The sequence below is a fragment of the Leptinotarsa decemlineata genome, unplaced genomic scaffold (assembly GCF_025532065.1).
Source record: "Leptinotarsa decemlineata unplaced genomic scaffold, Ldec_3_MD MMD2_tig00026314_RagTag_RagTag, whole genome shotgun sequence".
Lineage (NCBI taxonomy): Eukaryota > Metazoa > Arthropoda > Insecta > Coleoptera > Chrysomelidae > Leptinotarsa > Leptinotarsa decemlineata.
In genome coordinates, this window is record NW_027412684.1 from 17136572 (window position 1) to 17160977 (window position 24406).

The 24406-nt window shown below is 35.5% G+C and overlaps 1 protein-coding gene across 2 annotated transcripts in view; it reads left to right on the plus strand.

Annotated features, from left to right (window-relative positions):
- The window catches only part of LOC111503549 (uncharacterized), a 72138-nt gene that overhangs the window by 16001 nt on the left and 31731 nt on the right, over window positions 1-24406 (plus strand). The window contains exon 2 of one of the 2 annotated variants that reach the window (XM_074181545.1): window positions 18278-18386. The exons of the other annotated variant lie outside the window; for it this stretch is intronic. The gene's annotated coding sequence lies outside the window, so the exon portion shown is untranslated. The remainder of the gene's footprint in view (window positions 1-18277; window positions 18387-24406) is intronic. 2 annotated transcript variants of the gene reach the window in all.

Sequence of the window (24406 nt, forward strand, 5' to 3'; positions counted from 1 at the left end):
ATCAATTCTAATTGCCCATTCTACAAAACTCAAAGAAGAATATGAAAATGTCAAATTAGTTTTGGAAAAAATCAATTACTCGGAGCATCAATGGTCGATCTGTGTGGATTTAAAAATGGTTAATTTTTTACTTGGTCAACAAAGAGGATACACGATACCCTTTCTTCATTTGTATGTGGGACAGTAAAGCAAAGCAACGTCATTGGGAACAAGATGTTTGGCCTGGAAGAAATTCTTTAACTGTCGGTAAAGCTTATGTAATAAGAGAGCCGTTGGTGAGCAGAGACAAAATTATACTTCCACCATTGCATATTGAGTTAGGAATGATAAAGCAATTCGTAAAAGCTTCGGACAAGGAAGGAGATTGTTTTAAATATATTTGTAGAAAATTTCCAAAACTTAGTATGGAAAAGTTGAAAGGTGGAATATTTGATGGTCCTCAAATACGGCACTTGATGAAAGACACTGATTTTATTGAAGTTATGACTGTTCCGGAAAGTAAAGCTTGGGAAAGTTTTGTGTCGGTAGTCGAAAATTTCCTAGGTAACCATAAAGCACCAAATTATGAAGAAATTGTACAAAATATGCTGACAAACTTTCAGATTCTAGGAGCAAATATGAGTATCAAGTTACACTATCTTTGCAACCATTTGGATTTATTGGACGATTTTCCAAAATGTCGACTATCATAAGAAAGCAAAGTAAAGACATTTGACTTTTTCGATTTTGAAATGTAGGCCAAACTCATGAACACAATAGGTTACTGACTGATAGGATTCTTCTGTAGTTTATACCACGCAGTAATTTTTATGGCTTTCAGTTAATCCTTTATAACACTACAGCACATTCTCCATCGATGTAGCTTTGTAAAATTTTTGTATTGTGCTAAGTTATAGGCCCGAAAACAGTAAGAAATAACACTTAATTCTGTACATCCAATGAACAAAGTAACCCAAACAAAGAAAGATGCGTGATAAAAGCATTATCACAACCACATTTGCATTTATTGGGTAAAATAAAAAGTTTTCGTATGCTGGCCAATCAGATGCAACTGCAATCGGCTGCAGGAATTCATGTTACAGTATCGAAGTTGTCAGTAATGTTTTAAAAACTAATCAATGCAGTTTATTGTATGATTTTCACTATAAACTCTCACTATAAGATCCACTTATAGTGAAAATCATACAAAAACTGTATTGATTGGTTTTTTAATATGGATTTTCATCAAGTATCGGCCAGTTCTATTCAATTACAGTAACGTTTTAATGCCTGTGGTGTGTACACATACGGTATTTCATAGGTTGAAATATTTTAAATGTCAAGTACTGAAACGGCTGAAGAAACTGCTAATTGGTGTCCTGACACTCCACCGGAAAAATTTTCCTATACCCAGCTGCATATTATTGAAAATAAAAATCGGTCGTTCCTTAATGCGACTCTGTACAAGCAGCCTTGTCTGGGAGATCACGTGCACTGTGCATGATAATGTTTTGAAGCACTATGTTGCTTAGATGAACAGAGTATAGATACGTCACTCTATCAATGAGAAAATAAATTTCCACAACCGGTAAAACTTTCAGTTTTTATTCAAATTTCAGACAGAATTCCGCAACGCACTTTGAACGTTTTCGAAAACACTGACGTCTTTTTCGGAAATCAATTCAACATCATTTGAAAGAAAACAAAAATATTTGAAACGAATCAGTATCAGTTCCTCAAAGAGATCTGCGAACGGAGTCTTTTACAAAGTTAGTAGATCAGGAAAAGCTATATTTCCAAAGATTGAAGTAGAGAATGAGAGTTGGATCAGAAACAAGCGACGCTTCTGTTTGCAAGTTGACACAGTGGGCAATCTATCGGAATTCCCTAGTGGCAAACACTATAAATCATAAGACGCCATTAGTCAAGACTAATTGACCTATCAAAATATGTAAACACCTCTAATTAAACATCTATATTAGCACCTGTTACCAATTTGACATACGATGATATATGAGAACATGGACACTCATACGACAAGCAATTAAACAAAGATTTTGGCTGATATTCAGTAATGAGTTTCTTTCATTCTGCCTATGGAATTTGTACTATCTATAAAGCTGCTGAGTGAGCTGAGAATCTGGGGATTTTAAATATCACCTGATTCCTCAAAACCTCACAAAAATCCAAGGGTAATGCAGAGATTACTTTTAAAACTGTCTCGATGTTTCCAACTGATTTTTATGTATTTAGGTGTTCTGGAAACTGAGAAAATAGTTTGCAAAACGCAGAATTGTATTTGTTTGAAGGTGGTTGACAATGTTTCGTGGTGTATTTCATCAGTTCAGACTTCCATTGTCTAATATAATATAAATTGATTTGATAACCCTGAAAAAAGAAAAAAAAAGATTAACCGAAAATAACAATTTTATCAAAATGCTGTGTACGAAACTGCTACTTCCAACTGAGGGGCTGCCAATGGGGTCGCCACTTCCACCTGTTATAGCCAATTTATATATGGAGTGGTTTGAAACTTTGGCCATTGAAGAAGCCCACGAGAAGTCCCGAGTCTGGTTGAGATACGTACACGACACCTTCATAATATGGAACCATGGGAATGCAGAACTAGACACTTTCCTGAAGCACATCAACAACGCAAGGCCTTCCATTACTTTCACAATGGAGAAGGAAATCCACAACGAATTGCCTTTCTTAGACTTATTGGTGGAAAGGACCGACACTAAATGGGAAACATCTGTATATCGAAAACCGGATCACTCTGAACCAGAAATCCAACCACCGTCAATTGACTAAGAGAGGAATTATCAAAATTCTACTGGAACGTGCTTTTGGGCTCTGTAATACAAAGGAAGGTCTCGAAAAGGAACAAGGCATCATCAAAAATGACCTTCAACGAAATGGTTACTCCAAAGTGATGATAGAACAAGCCTTAGCTAGAAGACAGCAAGAACTCCACAAGGAAGAGAAGCCGCCTCAACCAGTACTTGTACTCCCCTACATCAGAGGATTATCGGAAAGGATAGGACGAATTGGGTCCAAGTATAACATCAGGACCTGCTTCAAATCTGGTCGAAAAAGCACTCCAAATCATACACAGACAGCTATCCGAAGACGGGAATCTGACAGAGAGAACGAATCTACCTATAGAAGTAATTATGGAATTACTAGGATGCTGTGTACGAAACTGTTATTTCCAACTGAAGGACGAATTCTTTACAAAAGATGACGGACTGCCAATGGGATCGTTACTTTCACCAGTCATAGCCAACATATATATGGAGTGGCTTGAAACTCTGGCCATTGAAGAAGCCTACAAGAAATATCGAGTCTGGTTGAGATATGTTGACGACACCTCCATAATATGGAACCATGGGAATACTGAACTAGACGCCTTCCTGAAACACATCAACAGCGTAAGACTTTCACAATGGAGAAGGAAATCCATAACGAATTGCCCTTCTTAAATGTTTTGGTGAAGAGGACCGACACTAAGTGGGAAACATCTGTATATCGAAAACCCACTCACACCATCAATCGACTAAAACAGGAATCATCAAGACTCTATTAGACCGTGCTTTCGGGCTCCGTAATAAGAAAGAAGGAATCCGAGCATTCTGAATGCTTTATTACAGATATTATTGACATGATCAATAAAGCTTGGATCTTTATCGAAAATAATTCCCAAATCGCAAAAGCTTTTGACAGTTTGAAGAGTTACATCATTAATGGAGTAGTTTTCAATGACAGGCTGTCTTATTCTATAAAATCTCAACACATTACATTTCTAAACGTTAACTTTCAGACAATAAGTATCACAGTAGGTACAGAAGCTATCCAGGTCATTCTGAATACATTCAATATCATTGGTAGATCGCACTGTTTTGAAAAACTTAAGGTCGTCCGCATACAGAGATATATTACAGTGTTTGAACACTGATTAAACATCATTAATAAAGAGTAGAAATGATATAGGCCCAATGTGCGAACCTTGCGGAATCCCTGAAGTCACATGAATTATTTCTGACACACTGTCAGCTATCCTCACATTCTGCGATCTACCGGAAAAGTTGGATTCGATGATAAACATTTCGATTATCTATTGTAATAAACTGGAGGGTTTTCATTAATTTTTTTCCTTGAATTTATGATAATTATAGTTCGTTTGCTGATTCTTTCATCGGATGTGATTACTCGGGACCGGCCAATTCGAATTCCAACGAAGAAGTATTGGATAGAAAATTGAAATACCTTTCATAGATTTCTTTGTTTGGTAGCGCCCTCTTTTCGACGAATGATGCAACACTATTGTTTCTTCTGTCAAAAAGTACTAAAATGATATTATTCTACATTGATTCAGTCCGACCTTGATGTCATGTTTTGTTTAGGAGTTAAGAGGAAAAATTAGTCCGCACTGTAGTTCCTAATTAACAGAAAAATATACAGCTTGTAGCAACGAAAACTTAACAGAGCCGTTTTTGAATATAAACAGTGAGATTTTTAAAAAAGCTCGGACACGTCGATTTCTAATTGAAGGGGGACACCTTTCAGACTAATCAGATTTTTTGTTGTACGCACCCCCTCGGAGAGGTGCATCCGACGACCCTTATTTAGATAGGGAAAGTAGGTCGAGTGGCACTTTGTTTTAAATCTGATTAGTCTGAAAGGTGTCCCCCTTTAATTAGAAATCGACGTGTCCGAGCTTCTTTTAAAAATCTTACTTTTTATATTAAAAAACGGCTCTGTTAAGTTTTTGTTGTTACACACTGTATAGCTTAGGGTAGGAAATACAAAATATAGATAGAATAGATGGAAAAGTGTACACACAAACTGTACCTGTCTCTATCAGATGACCACGTGACAGAAATGTATACAAACTACTTGCATATCAAAACACGAAGACTGAGTTAACAACTAAGTGAACAAGTTCTTGATCTATCAGGAAGCTAATGACGACAAAGATGGTCCAATTAGCAAGATATATTCCCGGAGGATACTTGGCTGTTTGGTTAGTATCCCGGACGGAGTTTAACTGAATTCCGTTGCAATTTTCTTGTGGAAATTCGCCTTGCATGAAGTTAACTAGCGGTGAAACTTTGTGGACTTTGGAGTATAATCTAGTATTGTTTCAAGTATTGATCAAATGTGCACCAAATGCATATTGAAAATAGGATAATGTCTCATTTCAATTCTTTCTTGATGAACAAAGTGTGTGTGAGATATCATCGATATTTTTGATTCGTTTGGAAGACCTCTTGATGCCATTATGTGTGGAATATAACATCGTCCAAATGTACGCCACGACTTTTCTGGCTGAAACGCATCCGAAACGCACCAAACATTTCATGACTTTCACACTTTGTGACTTATTCGAATACAGTTGCGACTCAAGAGAACCCCACAAGAAAGAGTCTCTCCTCCCTTTATTTTTTGAACGAGTCGACTCAAAAAATTGAAATTTGGGATAATGAAATCAATACATGAGTACTTTATTTTGAAGTGAAATTGACAGATGAAATTTCAAAGATGGCGAGTGGGCACCATCTGAAAAAAAAAACATTGAATGGAAAAGGGGGTCTTGTGACACACCATTTCGAAGCTCCTGACGAATACTTCACAACCCTAGAATATGAAGTCAATATCTTCATCTACTACAAAATGGCGGAACATTCAATAATTTCCTGAAGAGAAACACATCAATATCAATATTTCTGGAAAAAAATTTTTTATCTGCCATATAGCAATTGCAACAACCCGATAAGGTTTGTAAAGTTATTTTTTGTTCATAAAAACGACAAAAAATGTCAGTACGACAATGAATATCATTGTTCAGTTAGAATATTCTCATTTATTTTACCGGTTTTACTAGTAAAAAGGTACTACGTCATCAATCTCTAAAATGGTCAACTCTCGTCTTCCTACTTCTCCATCATTACATATTTCTCAGCTTGGAAACCGTCTGATTTGCCTATTCCTTTATAATTCCAATCGCAAAAATGACAATCTCAACATAAAGTCGTTGAAAATTTGTTTGGAGGCAGTCCCAGTTATAGTTGAGAGGAAAAAATTGAAAAATCTATTGAATTTATTGTATTTTCAGAATAATTCTCAACAATGATTATTATACTTCATCATTTTCACACAGGCTAAATTTATATAAAATATAGGATAAAGAAAATAATTTTTGTTCATTTTCCACTAAGATTTTTATTTCGCTGGAAGTAAATTATTTTGTAATCTTACAAACTTCCTCTCGTTCATTGGTGTAATTCAGGATACATTTGGTTGAATTTTCTACAAGTTCTGGCAATTATTTGATCACACTGTCCGTGTATAATAAATAATTTCATAAGAACTTCGTTTGAAAAATCAATATTTGCATTCATTTTCGGCGATTTTTTGAAACACCGTCAATAACCATTTATCAATTACTTATAAAAGTCACCAAACTGTCATAAGCTTGATATTTCCACGGCTACCTAGAAATCAAATTCTTTAAAAAATATTTTTTGTACAACTGTTAGTGAAAATCTCTTCAATCAGAACACCTACCAAAAAATCATTTAGAAAAGTTCACACATGCAGTTCGTGCTATTGGTAATATTAAATCCCTGTGAAGTTACTGACGATGACGAAGTAATATTCAGTCCAATTGTAGAAAGTCCTTCATGACTAACCAATAATCCTCCTTAAAATAACGTGAGTTGGCGTATGTAGTTGTAGCATATGCCTTGTAATCCAAAGAACATGTGTTCAAATCCCATGGACCTTATAGTTTTTTTTATTATCAGCAGTAACTTTATACAAAAAAATTTGTATGATACATTTATTGAAAGTGATTTTAGTTTGCTCGTGAGTTTGCTCCACTTGCTGATGCTCGTTTTGCAATAATCCCCACTCACAAAATAAAATGCCACTTTCAACACTTGTAGGTAAAATGTGAATAACTATTTTTTCACAAAAACGGCTTCATTAAGAAAACTTGACGATTTAGGTATAGCGACATGTATATTATCTTGAAGCATTTTTCACCATCTTTCAATTTACCGAGTAATATACAGGGGGTTTCATTTGAAATGAAATAATGGTAATAATGGAAATAATAGTAATTTTAGCACGCCCTGTATGATATGGCGTCGATTTCTTGGTATTATTTGAATATTTCGAGTTTGTCCAAACCATCATCAAAATATCAACATTCCAATTTCAGTTCGTTTTTTTATGACTGAGCACTTTAAATCGGTCAAACTAGAGACCAATATTAATCGTTTAGTTTTGATGCTAGAGACTTCTACAAAGAATTGAAATGATTTTTTTTAAAAGCTTTACTAAATATTCGAAGAGGTTCCTCAAAAACTGCGTTATTTTTTGATAACTTCAGATTGAAACTTTCGATTTGACGAATGAGAATCAATATTGACACCATTATTTCCGTTTCTTATAAGCTACATCGTCAATAAGGATGCTTTTTGTTTTTTAGTTGAAAAATTGACACTTTCACTTACGGAGAAATCGAGAAATATTCACTTTCAGAAGCTAAAGTTACTCAAAACAACTTCCTGGCTCATTTTTTATGAAAAAAATTTAAATCCTTGAGAAAGGGTAGCACCAATTCCAGGGTGAGAGAAACCTCCGGTACAGTGTCTACTTTCAAAGAGACTCAATAGATCGGTCAGGTCAGGTCAAAACTGAGTGGGTCAATTCGACCTTCCACCGCAACCCGCAAAGGTTTATTGTGTGTTACACCTATCCAGCCTCGATCAAACAAACCCAGCTTCTCAATGAAGCCGATTAGTTCATATGGTGAGTAATTTTTCAGGTCTTGGCTTTGGCTCTGCCAAAATCTGATAACCTCATTCGGTCCGCAGCGGGGCAGGCACAAAGTATCTGCTCTGCTGTTTCGTCATCTCCCAAACAGAGGTAACACCCACTGACTTCCGACAGTACGAGTGACCTGTAAGAAAGTCTATTAGACATAGTAGTTGATCCCTTCTGTAGTCCAACAACTGTTTGATTTTAAACTTCGAAAGGTGAATAAACGCCTTGTGAGCCAATCCTGTGAGATGTTGCCTACCATAAATCTTCTTGCCATCCAGGTGTTCAAAATTTGTTTGGCAAAGCCTAAAGCGAAGCTAATGACAGGTTCTGATCTGATGAAGCTGCTTGCAGCACATTTCTTTGCAAGGAAGTCAGCAGCCTCATTGTCTTCCAGGCCAGAATGGCCAGATTTGTTGAGTATTCCTTTTGAAGAGAGTTGTTTTTGACAGCGGGAGGCATGTTATTGGTGATATTCAAGAGTTAGTCGAACCCAAATTTTATGGACTTCATTGACTGGACTAAATTCTCCAAATGAACTACCAACCAACTGAAGGAATGCTGTTACTCAGATAAACGATGAGATAGCGGTATTCGAGATATCCAAAAGTTGATAAACTGCATGGAAGAGGTGAATTGTAAATTTCGTGGAAGAACATCTCCGAGTAATCCTTTCAATTTATTGGCCTATTATATGAATGTTCCGGCGTTATCCTACAATGCGATGAGATTATTCCGCCGGGGATATATCTTCATTATTGCACCGAACTTCGATAAATTTAGCTTTTAACCTGTTTTCGAGATATACGTTATTGCACTTCAAATTTGTTGGATTGATATATCTTGATCTCGCTCAGTGCGAGCGAGGAAATGATGATGTACTGTAATGGTGGCTGGAGAAACCAATATATCAATCAACTTCCACAGATTTGCAAGATGGAGGTGTTAGATACGTCATTGCTACTGATACTGATGATACTGTTTGCAAATAAACGCAGATAAAACCACTGTATCAGTTTTTGGTAGTAAATACCACAGAAAAAAAAAATAGAAAACGTTAAAGTTGAAATCAAGAAATCTCACAGATGAGATGCTCCTTCAATCTGGGTATATTTATGGATGATGAACTGAGATTCAAATCCCATATCTGTCATATTCGTCAAATAACATTCATGAACTTGAAGAAAATATATGCCAATAGACAATTCCTGAATCAGAAAATGAAGTCATTTCTCTGTGATTCATTGGTTCAATTATTGTGACTCGGTATATGGTCCATGTTTGGATGCCTAAGATATCCGTCGTTTACAAGTGATGCAAAATTCGTGTTTGTGACAGATATATGGGATAAGAAGGCGACAAAACATATCTCAAAATCTAAATGAGCATGAGTGGATAAATATGGCAAAGAAAAGATGAGTTTAATCGTTTTGTCTGTTTCGTAAAGTTATCAGCTCAAAAACCCCACCTCGAACAAACTTTCTTTCAGAGAGGATATCCACAACATAATTCATAGAACAAACACATATGAGAGATCCTTTCCGTATTGAGTGTCGGAGGTTTATAATCTAATTTCCAAAGACTTAAAAATTTGGGTTGAAAAAGTTTTTGAAAAAAGATCCTTCACTTTTGTGGAATTATTCTAGGATTCTTACAAATATTGAATAAACGTTGTTTGTACAATAGTGAAATTGGGCATTTCTCACATTATTAACAAAATTTTTCACCGATGATGTATAAATTAGATTGATGAACTGTTTTTATTTTATTAAAAATACGCTTCAACCACGTAGGGTTATCAGTGAAGGTTCAGTGATACAGATTATGCTAGTGCTATATTTCGTATAACATATTAATGTGTTTGAGAAAAGCTAAGAGATTGTCAGTGAATTTCACTAGTTCGGACTTCCATTGTCTATTATATAAAATGATTTGAAATCCCTGAAACAAGTAAAAAAGAATAATTAAAAAAGAATAGTTGAAAATAACAATTATATTAAGCAACAATAAACCTGAAATGAAATGATAGTAAAATAACCTACAAGTAAAAATATAATAATTGAATAAATAAAAATTAAAGGAATGCAAAAAGAAAATAATAAAAAAAATAAAAAAGTGTAGAGATTCCAAGTCACGTTAGTTCACGACGTTTCGATTGTTGGTATCTACAATCGTCTTCGGGTGATGACTGTCATCACCCGAAGACGATTGTAGATACCAACAATCGAAACGTCGTGAACTAACGTGACTTGGAATCTCTACACTTTTTTATTTTTTTTATTATTTTCTTTTTGCATTCCTTTAATTTTTATTTATTCAATTATTATATTTTTACTTGTAGGTTATTTTACTATCATTTCATTTCAGGTTTATTGTTGCTTAATATAATTGTTATTTTCAACTATTCTTTTTTAATTATTCTTTTTTACTTGTTTCAGGGATTTCAAATCATTTTATATAATAGACAATGGAAGTCCGAACTAGTGAAATTCATCACGAAACATTGTCAATCACCTTCAAACAAAGATTGTCAGTATTACAATTTTACCCTAATATGTCTTTGAGTGAACAGGTAATATTGAAAATGAGTCTATCATTATTGTTGGAAATGCAATGAGGGCAGTGCAAAAGTGTAATTACAATAAGCCTGAGCTACTTCTAAACGTTATATTGAACATATCAATAATTTATATATGTAATGATGAACTTGTATCTGACAGTCATTCATTTACATACAAATGTCAAACAATAACTGAAAATAAATGATTGACGTACAATACAGGGTGTGTTGCATTTTCAATTACCAACAATTATGATATATAACGCATTCGGTTAACATATGTACAACAATTGAAATAGAATTACACACTGTACATTTAGGTTGCTGTTCGCCCGTCAGAAGATGTTCATGAGTAGCGCGTGTATGACCCAGTTAAAGTCGTGAGAGGATTACTTGTTTTTGCCTGTTATCAGGTGTGTTCTTCTATGTCAGAACCGATGCCTTGATGCTGGATAATTTTGAGGATGATTCGTTGCATTGGGATTGCCAACAGTTGGAGAGGATATGTTTGTAAAAGGGTTTCAGATCTCGAAACGCAACTTGAAGTTCTGTTGCTGTAATCGGGTTGGTAATAGCTTCCTTTGCTAGTTTGTCTGCCATCTCATTACCTGCTATTCCTAGATGCGATCTAATCCACATAAAATGAATTTGTGATTCTTCATTTTCTTGCAGAGAGTGTATAGCTCTTTTCATGGGGAGTATAATGGGGTGGTTGGTGTACATCTTCAATTGCCTCAAGTGCATTCCGCGAGTCAGATCTTGTGTAGTAGAGACAAAAGTCCTTGAATATCGGAAATATATGATTTTGCCACACTTGAAGGATCAGGCGTCAGACATTGGTGTAAACTGGGTGTAAAAGGTCTTCCACTGGTGGGTTTTTGTCACCAGTCCTGAGTTTTTTCCTCCTCTGATCTGTATCAGGTTTCCAAAATGTTGGATTTTCATTGACTTCAAGGGCTGGTGGAGTTGTTATCTCAGATCTCGTTCTCTTAGTTGGATTATTTGATGAAGGATTTTCATTAACATTTTCTTGAGAATTGCTATCGGTGTTAACTGTGTCTTTCTGTATTGAGAGTCTTCGGTTTTGTTTGGGCAGTTGACTGCTAAATGTCCTCCTTGTTTGCAGCTGAAGCATAGCTGATGATCCAAGGAGAGGTATGTATGGTAGGGAGTATCGTCAAAGTTTATAATTATTGAGTGGGGGATTTTGGTATGGTCTGTAGGAGTAACGTACGTTTGTCTTCGAAAGCTTAGAATGTGTTTGTATTCGGGATTAGAAACTTCTATTCTCAAAAAGAAAATTGGTGACACCAGGTTTAGATTTAGCTTGCGTAATTCCTGCTCCAGTAAACTATGGGGACTAGAAGGCCACCCATTCGAAATTATTAGCTAGTCTTCGAGCTCTATGGATTTCTTGATTGATAACAATTGTTCCGTTAGCGTTGTTCATGAATTCTTCAACTTTTCCTTCGCTGGATAGATATATGCATACTCTGTTGTTTAAAATTCTTGAGGAAAAAAAGGATATCCTTCGGGTTCACATTTCCACCTGAAGCAAGGAGGTAGTCTTCTAACTTCAAGTTATCTAGGGCATTAAATAGAATTACTTGTTTTTTAGTGGGGAACTTCGGCATGTATGGTTGGTTTAAAACAGTGATAAACAATCTTGTAGAGTTATTGATACTCTTGTAGTCAGAAGTACCCGCCAATGGATTTTCATCCATAACTGATAGCAGGTTTCATCGAGATCTAGTACGGACCTGCACGCTGCTTCCCGGGCCGATGATAACAAACAGTATTCGTCCTTGGATTGACAGCAATTTACTATGTTTTTCTTTTGTAGGTGAATTCAATTGAGAAAAAACAATGGACTTACGGGTCTCCAAGTGGTCTCCAATTTTGTGAAGACGTGTGAAATCCGTGAATTTTTCAAATGGTTTATTTCACTAATAAACTGATAATTTGAAACGTTTCTGATACGTACACCAGTTTTTTACTCAGTCAGAACCGTACTCCCGATGAACTGTTTTGTTCTCCGTAAAATTGTATATATGTTGGTAGGAAAATGTACATAGATATACGTGTCTGCCAAACTAAAAACATATGTCAATTTTTCTTACCTAATTTTTATCTATTATTTTTACTCGTGTCAATATGTCAAGAATTGCATTTACCGGATACCCTGTGAGTGCGGAAAATCCTTTATTGGTGAAACTAAGAGCTCATTGAATATTCGCATTGCCGAGTACAAGAAACACACACAGCGAGGGGAAACCAGCAAATCAGGAATAGCAGACCATGTTTGGACCCATCAACACAACATCGAGTGGTCCCAAGCTGAGATCTTGCACAGAGAGGAACATTGGTTTAGGAGAAAATTCAAGGAAGCCGCATACGTGTTTTCCAACAACGTATTCAGCCAAGCTAGCGTAGAAATACGCAACATATGGAAACCCATCATCAAGCGAAAAATGGCCAACTCCCGCCAAACGGTCATCTCCCACGGAACCAGTGAAGCGGAAAATGGAAAGCGGGGATAAGTGAAAGTACTCGAACGACCTATTAATAGTCATCTCTCGGAGGAATCAGTCCAGTCATCACCCGAAGACGATTGTAGATACTAACAATCGAAACGTCGTGAATTAATTTGACTTGGAATCCCTCAACTTTTTATTTTTATTTTCTTTTTTCATTTCTTCATTTATTTTTGTTCAATTGTTCTATTTTACTTGTATTTCATTTCACTATTATTTCATTTCAGATTTATTTTGCTTAATATAATTGTTATTTTCAGCTATTCATTTTCAATTTTTCTTTTTTAGTTGTTTCAGGGATTTCAAATCATTTTATATAGTAGACAATGGAAGTCCGAACTAGTGAAATTCATCTCAAACTTCTTTATCTTGAACACACTGTATGCATCTATTCACTAAATGGAGTTCAGTAAAATTAAACAATTCCTTTTGGAAAAGACTTCCTGATTGGAAATGAATAATGCAATAAATCCTACAGCGAATGCAATATCTTATTGAATCAAACTCCATTTTGACGTGAATTCCATCTGCATATTATTTCAGCTGTGCCATGTTATACTCTGATTAATATGTATGGATACATAATCAAGTTTGCTGTATCTCCGCTTGAATATCATCCCATCTGAAGGCAGAAATATGCCAAGCTGATATTTGAAATAAACTTTGTTCGAAGAAAGTTTTATGAGACGGTATTCGAGCTCATACCATTGTCTATTTGTTCTTGCGAAACCTACGGGGATGTCATCCTCATAGTGGTCATGGTAATCTTTAAGTTCACCAAAAATCTGTACAGTATGGAGATTGAAAAAAATTACTCAAAACATTATTTGGACTTGGCAATGACAAAAATCAACAATAAACACGAGTTTTCAATGTTTTGTCTTATCCGTACACTGTCTGTTCTAAAATTGAGGTGAATATTCATTTTCCAGTTCGTTGCCTTCAATGTAGTCTTCCTCCGATATAATACACTTGTGTCATCGTTCACCTCAATCCTCGGAGTAGTTCTGATATGCACTTTTTGGTATATCTTTGATAGTCCGGTCAAATTAGACTAAAAAATAAGAGTGAAGGTACATAAATTCACAACAAGCTGCAAATGCACGTAATTATTCAAAAAATAGTTAAAAATGAGATTTTGAAATTCCGAATGACTACGATGCCTGGAAAAAATGTACTGGAGGTCAAAGGTCAAAAATCTCGAAAAAAATTGGTTTTTCGCGAATTTCAGGAAAACAGTAAGTTTTATCATAAAATAACTTAAGATAAAAATTGTAGATTATGAAATTCTCTACAAAAATGTATCAATACTTTTTCTTCTTGCAGCCACGATTTCTGAGATATGACGAGTCAAAAAGTTGTAAAAGTTGTAATCGTCATTATATGCATAAGTATGCCACGTATATACAGCTCTAAAGTTGTAATTTTAGTGTGATGACCTCGGGATGCGTAAAACACAGAAGTCTGCCATTTACGATTATTTCCAACAGGTCAATATTGAAATTAACGATACTAATACGACATACATCATTGACGGTGGATACTTACTACATCGTGTTGTGTGGGATAGCGAAGAAACATTTAGCATTATTTTAGATAAATACGTTCAGTATGTACGTAGACATTTTGGTGCCAGAATTACGGTCGTATTTGACGCCTATGATGATTGCACGATAAATATTAAAGCTGCAGAACAACGTCGTCAAACTTTAGCAACATCTTCATCTTCCGATATTCTATTTGATGAACTTATGACAGTTCCTACCAGTAAACAGAAATTTCTTTAAAATACTCACAACAAATCTCGGTTCATTTCAATGTTGAAGGATAAGTTTATTGGCGAAAATATATTGGTTGAACAGGCTAATAACGATGATGACGTACTGATTGTTGAAACAGCTATAGAGCAATTTAATTTGACAAATACAACTATTGATGTTGGTGAAGATGTAGACTTACTCGTACTTTACTGCTCGAACTCCACCTGAAAAAACTATTTTCTTTGTAAAGCCAGAAAAATTGTAATATATTCATCAAAAAGTTCATCTACTTTTGCAAAGAGTCAAAATCATGTACTATTTTTACACGCAATGACTAGCTGTGATACGACGTCTGCATTTTACAGGAGGGGTAAAGCAACAGTCTTTAGAATGTTTGAAAAACAAGATTTAGTTCAATGTTCTGAAGTTTTCAAAAAAAGTAATTCGACTCAACAAGATATTATCACCAACGGGATTCAGTTTCTTCTTTCTATGCACAAAGCTCCGAAAAAACCACCTGCTTAGATAAGTATCGATATGCATGTTTCGTAAAAAACACTAAAAATGAGAAACAGGTGCAATAAGCTTGTCTTCCTTCAACCTCAGTTGCTGCTCATCAACATCTTTTCCGGGTATATTACCAAGTTCAAGTGTGGCTTGGTTATCAGCTAGACCCAAAAGACTGGGGTTGGAAGTTGGTCGACAATGCATTGGAACCTATTCAGACTTTACTTCCACCTGCGCCGGAAAAACTGTTGAACACAATTTTTCGCAAGTGTAAAAAGGGATGCAGCGCTAAATGTGGCTGTAAAAAAGTTGGACTGTTGTGTTCTCTGGCATGTACACATTGTCAAGGCCAGTCATGTTCTAATGCTGAACCACCAATAGTGGAGGATTCATTTGATACCAACGAGGAAACATGCGATACATCACTCTTGACGCAGTCTACCTACACCCAGGATGAACATCAAGAAGAAGAAGAAGAGCAAGAAGAGGAAGACCAAGAAGAAGAACGACAAGAAGAAGTATTTGAAGGTTATGACTCAGATGAATACATTTTTACATTTTTTTAATTTCAATCGCTTTTATAATTTCCAACCCTTCCTAATATATTTTATTATGCAATTTTTCAATTCGACAGAATCACAACAGATATGTGGAATAGGCCTACTGGGGAAACCACGTTAAAAAAACGAGCTAAGTACACTACTTCATAGGTGGCGTGGAAACGTGTGCATATAATGACGATTACAACTTTTACAACTTTTTGACTCGTCGTATCTCAGGAACGGTGTCTCTTAGTAAAAAAAGTATTGATATATTCATTTATTTTGTAGATAATTTCAAGATCTACAATTTTTATCTGTGATTATTTTTTCGAGATTTTTGTCCTTTGACCTTGAATAATTTTTTTTACAGGCATCGCAATCATTCGGAATTTCAAAATCTTATCTTTAACTATGTTTTGAACAATAACACGCGTTTGCAGCTTGTTGTAAATTTATGTAGCTTTCAATGTCTAGATTGACCGGATTATGAGCTTCATTCTCAATCGTCGCAAAACGCTATCCTTCTAGAGGTCCCTTCAGAGGCCAAATCTGGTGAATACGGTGGCTGGGGCATGATTACAGTTGACGTATTATAACATTCATGTTTCTTCCACACATTCATATCAACACAAAGTAACATGATGAAGTAGTGTGAACTAAACCAAATAAAACAGTTTATTTGAAGGTGGTTGACAATGTTTCGTGGTGTATTTTATCAGTTCAGACTTCCATTGTCTAATATAATATGAATTGATTTGAAATCCCTGAAAGAATTTGTAAAAGAATTAAAAAGATTAACCGAAAAAAATTATAATTTTATTAAATAGAAAACTGACATTACAAAGAAATAACCTATAAGCAACAACCAAAAAATTAAAAATAGAAATATTAATACATTTTTTCTTATTAGTCAGTGGGCTGTTTGAAGACTGGCAGTAAACGAAGCTAAAGAAATGAACTTCAGTAGGTTGAATGAACTGAAGCCTATCAGAAAATATTTACTCCCCTGGCTAATACCACGAAGGGCGTCAGTGCAGGAATCTTCATAGAAAATGTCCTGCATATGCAATTGGTTATACAACTGAAAGAGTCGACCTTCAATTTTGGAACGAGCACACTTGCAGACCGGTTTCGGGCTCATTAGCCCGAATATCATCGATCTTAAGTCGATGATATTCCATAATTGGAAATCGGAATTCTCGGTATAGTTTTCGAGTCTGATCGAGGTGACTACAACTCTGTCACCGAGTTGGAACCCGTTCAGCAAAAAGCTCAGATAAAAGCCGCAGAGATCACCTTACTTCTGCGGAGACACAAGGATAAGCCAATGCATGGGGTCTTCTTCAATAATATTGAAGACCTTGGCCTATCAAAGCGCCTGACGTTCGCTTTTCTCAGGTCGAGTGGGCTGAAGTCGGAAACTGAGGGGTTTATCATGGTTTGCTGGGCAACACCTTAGTCTACCGCAGTCGCGTGATGGGTATAGAGGTTCCTGACACAAGGTGCAGGGCCTGCCGCGAGGCGCCCGAGACCCTAATGCACTTGCTATTAGCATGTCCAGCATATGCGGTCTCGGCCTATATCCATCGACATAACGCGACCCTAAGAGTGCTATATTACCATCTACGGCACTCTTACGGTATTGACGAGACACCGGTGTTGCCCTACGCTCCGGGAGATATTGAATCCGTTGTGGGGAACGAGAAGTGTCGAATTTATTGGAACTATTCGTTCCCCACCCTCAGGCTCAGACAAGCTAATGAGCCTGATGTAGTCCTTCTCGACCACCAGAGCAAAACGATATTTGTCGTGGAGTTTTCAGCTCCTGGCGAGACGAATATCGTCAGAAAAGAGGAGGAAAATCGGATAAAATATCGAGATTTTCTCTTCGAACTCCGCAGACTCTATCCATATCACTCTGTCAAGATGGTTGTTCTGATTATTGGAGTCCTTGGTGGAATGACGTCCTCTCTACTCTCGAATCTTAAAATCATACCGGCTTGCCGCACTAAGGCAGAAATCTTAGCCGTACAGATACACAAGGCTGTCATTCTTGGTTCACTGCGCTTGCTCAGGGCACCTGATTCTCGGAACCAATGATCACTTACCCTTTCACAAACTCATTCATGCAAAGATATATCCAAGGAACTGAAAATATTAACATTAGCATGTCTAGTCATATCAGAGTTGAGAATGCTAGTATTCGACAATAATAATGACAATTTCCCGATCATATGGCTCCTAGAATATACAATGCTCTTCCTTCAAATGTAAGAAATTGAATAACAAAACTATCATTCAAATATAATTCGAAAGCCTTTTTGACAAAACAGTGTTTTTATAAACTGTACGAACATTTGTCGTGGAAATTTGCGGTGAAATCAATTTTTTAGTATTAGTTTTATTGTATTTTAAATGTAAACGACTGACTTTTTCCATATGGTTTGTAATTGTCTTAAAGAAATAAATGACTATTATTATAATTACTATTGCTTCAAATTTGTGTTTCCTCATGAAAATCTTTCTAAAATCCAGCTTGATCTAACTCCAGTATCATTTCAGGAAATTCAACACCGCTCCCGAAACACCAACTATCAAGGCCAAAGTATCAAGTCCGCTAGAAAATAGTTTGTAACAGATAGATAGTTACAGGTTTCTGCTAACATTAGTGGTGAGTTGGAACTGCTACGAAGCTATAATCCGATGCAATTTGCAGCCGGACAATTACAAGTTCATGCACGTTACGTCGCCCTAAACGAGTTTGAATTATCAAAGTCTCATCGACGGATGGACGATTCGAGAGTAATTACGAAGAGAATCGCACAATGTGCCGTTCAATTAACATAAAGTTGATTCTCTGGCCTCAGTGGGTGGAATATCGAGCTAACGATCATTTAATAAAAGGGGTGATTGGAGTTCGCTTGAACGCATTTCCTTTTGACACGCTCGGGTTGAAGTTTTGAATGGCAATTACCAGAAGGGGTTTTGAATTTTATGTCTCAGCTTTGTGCCACTGTAGAGGGTTCTGTAATTTTTTTCGGTTTCGAACTGCCAGTTATCTTGAAAGCAGAAACCTATTTAAATTTTAATTAAATTTTTGGTGTTTTCGAAATTATTTTCACTATACAGGGATTCTGTCAGAAAGATATGAGTTTATCAAAGACGATGAAATATTCAACTTGTTCGATTGATGACCTATTGATTTTATAGAAATTCATATTGAATATAGGATGAAGTAAATAATTGTCGTCTGATTTATACTGAGTTTTTTATTCGTAACGACTGGTTTTCGTTTGTTAAACCAATTCACCTGAAGATGGTTTAACAAACCGAAACTGGTCGTAACAAATGAACAAGTAATAACCATTTTACTTGATAATGGTTTATTAAACCTGAACTGGTCGTAACGAATAAAAACCCACTTATCATTTTACTCAAAAATGGTTCAACAAACCGAAACTGGTAGTAACAAATAAAAACTCACTAACCATGTTACTTGAAAATGGTTTAACAAACCGAAACCGGTAGTAACAAATAATAACCAGCTAACCATTTTACTTGACAGTGGTTTAACAAACCGACACCGATCGTAACCAAATACAAAACTTAGTAACCATTCAACTTGAAAGTTGTTTAACAAACTAAAACCGTTAGTGATAAATAAAAACCCACTAATCATTTCACTTGATAATAGTTTATCAAATCGAAACCAATCGTAACAAATAAAAACACACCAACCATTTTACTTGGAAATGGTTTAAGAAACCGAAACCGGTAGTAACAAATAATAGAAACCCACTAACCATTCTACTTGAATGTGGTTAAACAAACAGAAATCGGTAGTAACGAATAGAAACCGACTAACCATTTCACTTGAAAACGGTTTAACGGTTTAACGAGTAAGAAAATAGAAACCCACTAACCATTTTACTTGAAAATGGTTTAACAAACCGAAACCGGTTGTAACCAAATGAAAAACTTAATAACCATTTTACTTGAAACTTGTTTAACAACCCGAAACGTATTAACAAATGAAAACCCACTAACCCTTTTTCTTGAAAACGGTTTAACAAGTCAAAACTGGTCGTAAACAAATAAAAAACTTAGTAATCATTCTACTTGAAAGTAGTTTAACAAACCGAAACCTGTAGTTACAAATAAAAAATGTAATGATTATTTTACTTCAAAATGGTTCATCAAACCGAAAACGGTCGTAACAAACAAAAACCTACGAACCATTTGACTTGAAGGTGATTTAGTATACCGAAACTTGTTTCGACAAATGAAAACCCACCAAATATTTTTATTGAAAATAGTTTAACAAACTGAAACTGGTCGTAATCGAATAAAAGAAACTGAGTAATCATTTACTTAAAAGTGCTTCGACAAACCTAAACCGGTCGTAATCAAATATAAAACTTTGCAACTATTTTACTTGAAAGTGGTTCAACAAACCGAAACCGGTCGTAACAAATGAAAAATTGTAATAACAATTCTGGTTGAAAGTGGTTTAACAAACCGAAACCTGTAGTAACAAATGAAAACCCAATTACAATTCTTTTTGTAAAATGATTTGAAAAACCGAAACCGGTCGTAACCGAATAAAAAACTTTGTAACCGTTTCACTTGAAAGTGCTTTAACAAACCGAAACCGGTGGTAATCAATTAAAAACGTAATGATCATTTCACTTTAAAGTGCTTTAACAAACCGAAACCGGTCGTAACCAAATAAAAAAACTTGGTAAACATTTCCCTTGAAAGTGGTTTGACAAACTGAAACCGGTCGTAACAAATAAAAACGTAATAAACATTTTACTTGGAAATGGTTCAACAAACCAAAACCGGTCGTAACAACCCACTGATAATTTTTGTTAAAAAATCTGTCTGTTTTAAAATCTGTTTTTCCGTTAACCAGCTGTCGCACCCCTACGAACGACAACCCTCAGAAGTCGAAACTTGTGCAAGCTAAGGATTAACGAGGTCTTACCTTTTAACGTGTGATTCCTAACACGGTAAAATGGTTTAATGAATCGAAACCGGTCGTAACGAAATGAAAACCTCAGGAACCATTTTACTTGGAAGTGTTAACAAACCGATACCGGTCGTAACAAATAAAAAACGTAACGACTATTTTACTTGAAAGTGGTTTAACAAATCGAAAACGGATGTAACAAATGAACAATTAATAACCATTTTACTCGATAATGGTTTATCAAACATAAACTGGTAACAAATGAAAACCCACTAACCATTTCACTTGAAAATGGTTTAACAAGCCAAAACTGGTAGTAACAAAGCTCACTAACTATTTTACTTAAAAATGGTTTGACAAACCGAAACCGGTCGTAACCAAATAAAAAACTTGGTAAACATTTCCCTTGAAAGTGGTTTAACAAACCGAATCCGGTCGTAACAAATAAAAAAGTAATAACCTTTTTACTTGAAAATGGTTTAACAAACCGAAACCGGTCGTAACAACCCCCTGATAATTTTTCTTGAAAATGGTTTAATAAACCGAAACCGGTCGTAACGAAATGAAAAACTTAGGAACCATTTCACTTGAAAGTGTTTTAACAAACCGAAACTGGTCGTACCAAATAAAAAAACGTAATAACCATTTTACTTGAAAGTGGTTTAACAAACCGAAACCGGTCGTAATAAATAAAAAACTTAATCAGACGAAAGTTAGTTTATTTATATCATGTAAAATAGATTGGTGAGAAAAAGGTAACAAACTCAATATTTTGTAATGCCCAGATTCAAGAATTCTCAAAAATTTACTGAATGACCTGTTAACCTCTATTGCATCAGTTTTTTGATGTGGTGATTGGTAATAACTTCATTACATTAATATTATTGAAGTTCTTTCCCAACACCAAACCCATATTCCTAACACTTCGACACGTGTTTCAAGCACCAAGTGATTATCTTCAAGAGGAAGAATATTCTTCCTCTGGTGTTTGTGGATCCTGTACCAGTCGGCCCCCCTAGTTGGAGGCAATTAGTTCTTTTTTTTCTGTGTGGCGTCATCAATGAATGCGTGTTCTGCCACAGTTTGATCCAGTCTACAGTTTATTTCATGTTCCTTCAGCTATGTTCCCATGGACTTTTTGGTGGTTCCGATATATACGTTCCTACAAGTGCATGGGTACGCGATAGGCCTCTACTGCTGAAAGTGGGTCACTTTCGTCTTTTGCCGACCTGAGGCTTTGTTGTATCTTCCTGGTGGGCCAGCTCCCCGACAATCTTGATCTAATCTACACATCTTTGCGAAGAGATCATCTCGAAATTGATCACTTCCTTTCTTTCTTTGGAAGATTCTCACATTCTTTTATATAGAAATGGAGGACTAGAATATTCTGAATGAAAAATATTCTTCACCTAATTAATTATACTCAGTTACTCGCTCATCCATTATTATTTCGCAAGTGCGTCTCTATTTCTCTAGGAACTCACATGAAAAGGACATCCACAACCGTGTTATTCAAAATTCCAGCGAGACAACCCCTCACATAATCTGCCGTTGTCTCCAAACGACGCCGTTGAATAATTCCCCCTTCACCACGCTGACGAAATTAGCGTCAAAATTGTATCCCGTCTAATAAGATATTGCCATTAACGAGACGCTCTATATGCATAAACAATATCTCTCCAGACTGAGATCGCTTTTAAATTCCTGATTTAATCTTGTCTCGAGCTAGACGTTCAAGTCTCTAGTCTTGATTTTATATTATGGCGGAATACTATAATTTCTGCCGAGATGGAAAAAGACTTGATTTATTATTCAGATGGCGTTTCCAAAAAGTGCTCGAATGGAGATGATAAAAAAGTGATCATTCACTGAAGGACGATTTCTTGAGGGAGATACTTTGAATGATGAGTATTTTTTTGCCAAATGCCACTTGAATTTCAGTATGGAATGGAATGAAACTTTATGTATATCGATTAGGTGAGAAAGTTCACAATCTCAGGATTCTCAGACTCACACAGAACTAATAATAATATATTCATTCACTAGAACAAATGAAAGGATTGATTATATAATATCTACAGGGGAGTAAATGGTTTTGATAATATTTTTTATACATAATTTATATAGTATTATATCATGAAATGAAATACAAATGGATAAATATGAGTGATACTCCACAAAAACATATGATTTTGTCATGGAACAATGAAAGAAAATAATGAAGGATGAAGGTGTATACTTGTTGACGAAAAAGACAATCAACGTATACATATACATACATATATACACACACACATACAGATATATAAATGGAGCCATTTGAACATTATAATATCGATACTTTTTCATTGAAGAAAACTCAGTCTACAATGAAAACGAAGGCCTCTGAAGAACAGTCTGTTAGACTTTCACTTGTTATTATTGCTTTTATAGTTGTTTATTATTTGATGAAATAATAATTTTGACTCGGCTAGACTCTTATGTTAAGTTGAAATCCCTTGAAGTTTTAGGAGTTCATGAGAGCTATATTTTGGTGTAGGTGCTACAGACCAAAATTCCGTTTTTTAAAATAGAACGCCCTGTATATCATTACATATTCAGATGCTACGTTAAATTCTGATATCATTTCATGTTTGGTTTTTGAAATTCGGTTACGGCGTTGTTGAGTTATTGCACTTTTCCTTAAATATAAAGTTTCAAAAAAACTTATTTACTCGTACACGAATCCAGTCTATATCTTTCATTAAATTGAACTAGACTACTACTGAATACAAACCATTATTCTCACCTCTACGATACGATATCGATATCAGTTGAATATAATATTGAAATTCTTGAGAATGTGACTAACTTGAGGGTGAATTGCTTTATATTGCACAATTTCATCAAGTAGCTTATGCTTGTTGATGCCATAGTAACAAATGTTGTTGAATTGTATCTACTTGTCAGTTCGATTCAGTGATTCTTTGCAAAACAGTATCTGTGTTCTTTGTGCGAAAACTCCAGTATGCCTTTCGCGTTTAGTCCAAGTGATTGCATTGATATGTTATTAATTTTTGGGGAATGTCAGAAAAACTGCCGTCAAGCAAAACATCTATACCAAGAACGTTTTCCAGACAGACCCATTCCGTCACGAATGACTTTTTCGAGAGTTGTAGAAAAATTGCGAACTGGGTCATTTCCTTCTACTATAAAGCATCGTCATCATACGAGATCTGTTATAACTGAAGATTTAGAGATCAATGTGTTGGCTTATATTATTATTCATCCACATGTTTCTATCCGTACTCTTGCAGAAGAAGTCGGTGTGAGTAAATCTAATGTACAGAGAATTCTGAAAGAAAATAAATACCACCCATTCAAAATTCAGTTGGTACAAGGTTCGAAACCCACGGACTTTGAACAACGACTTGAATTCATTGCTTGTATTCAGGTAATATTACATGAAAGTCCTAACATATTCAGTCAAATTTTGTGGAGCGATGAATCGCGATGGAGTTGTGAATCGACATAACAGTCACTATTGGTCTCAAGAAAATCCCCACTGGGTCCGCGAAAGTAATTTTCAAACTACTTGGGGTATTAATGTATGGTGTGGATTGTTCAATGGCCGCAACATAGGACCTTACTTTTTCAATGAAAATCTCAATGGATTGCGATATTTACATTTTCTAGAAAATGATTTGATCCAGTTAATGGAAGATATTCCCATAGCAGAA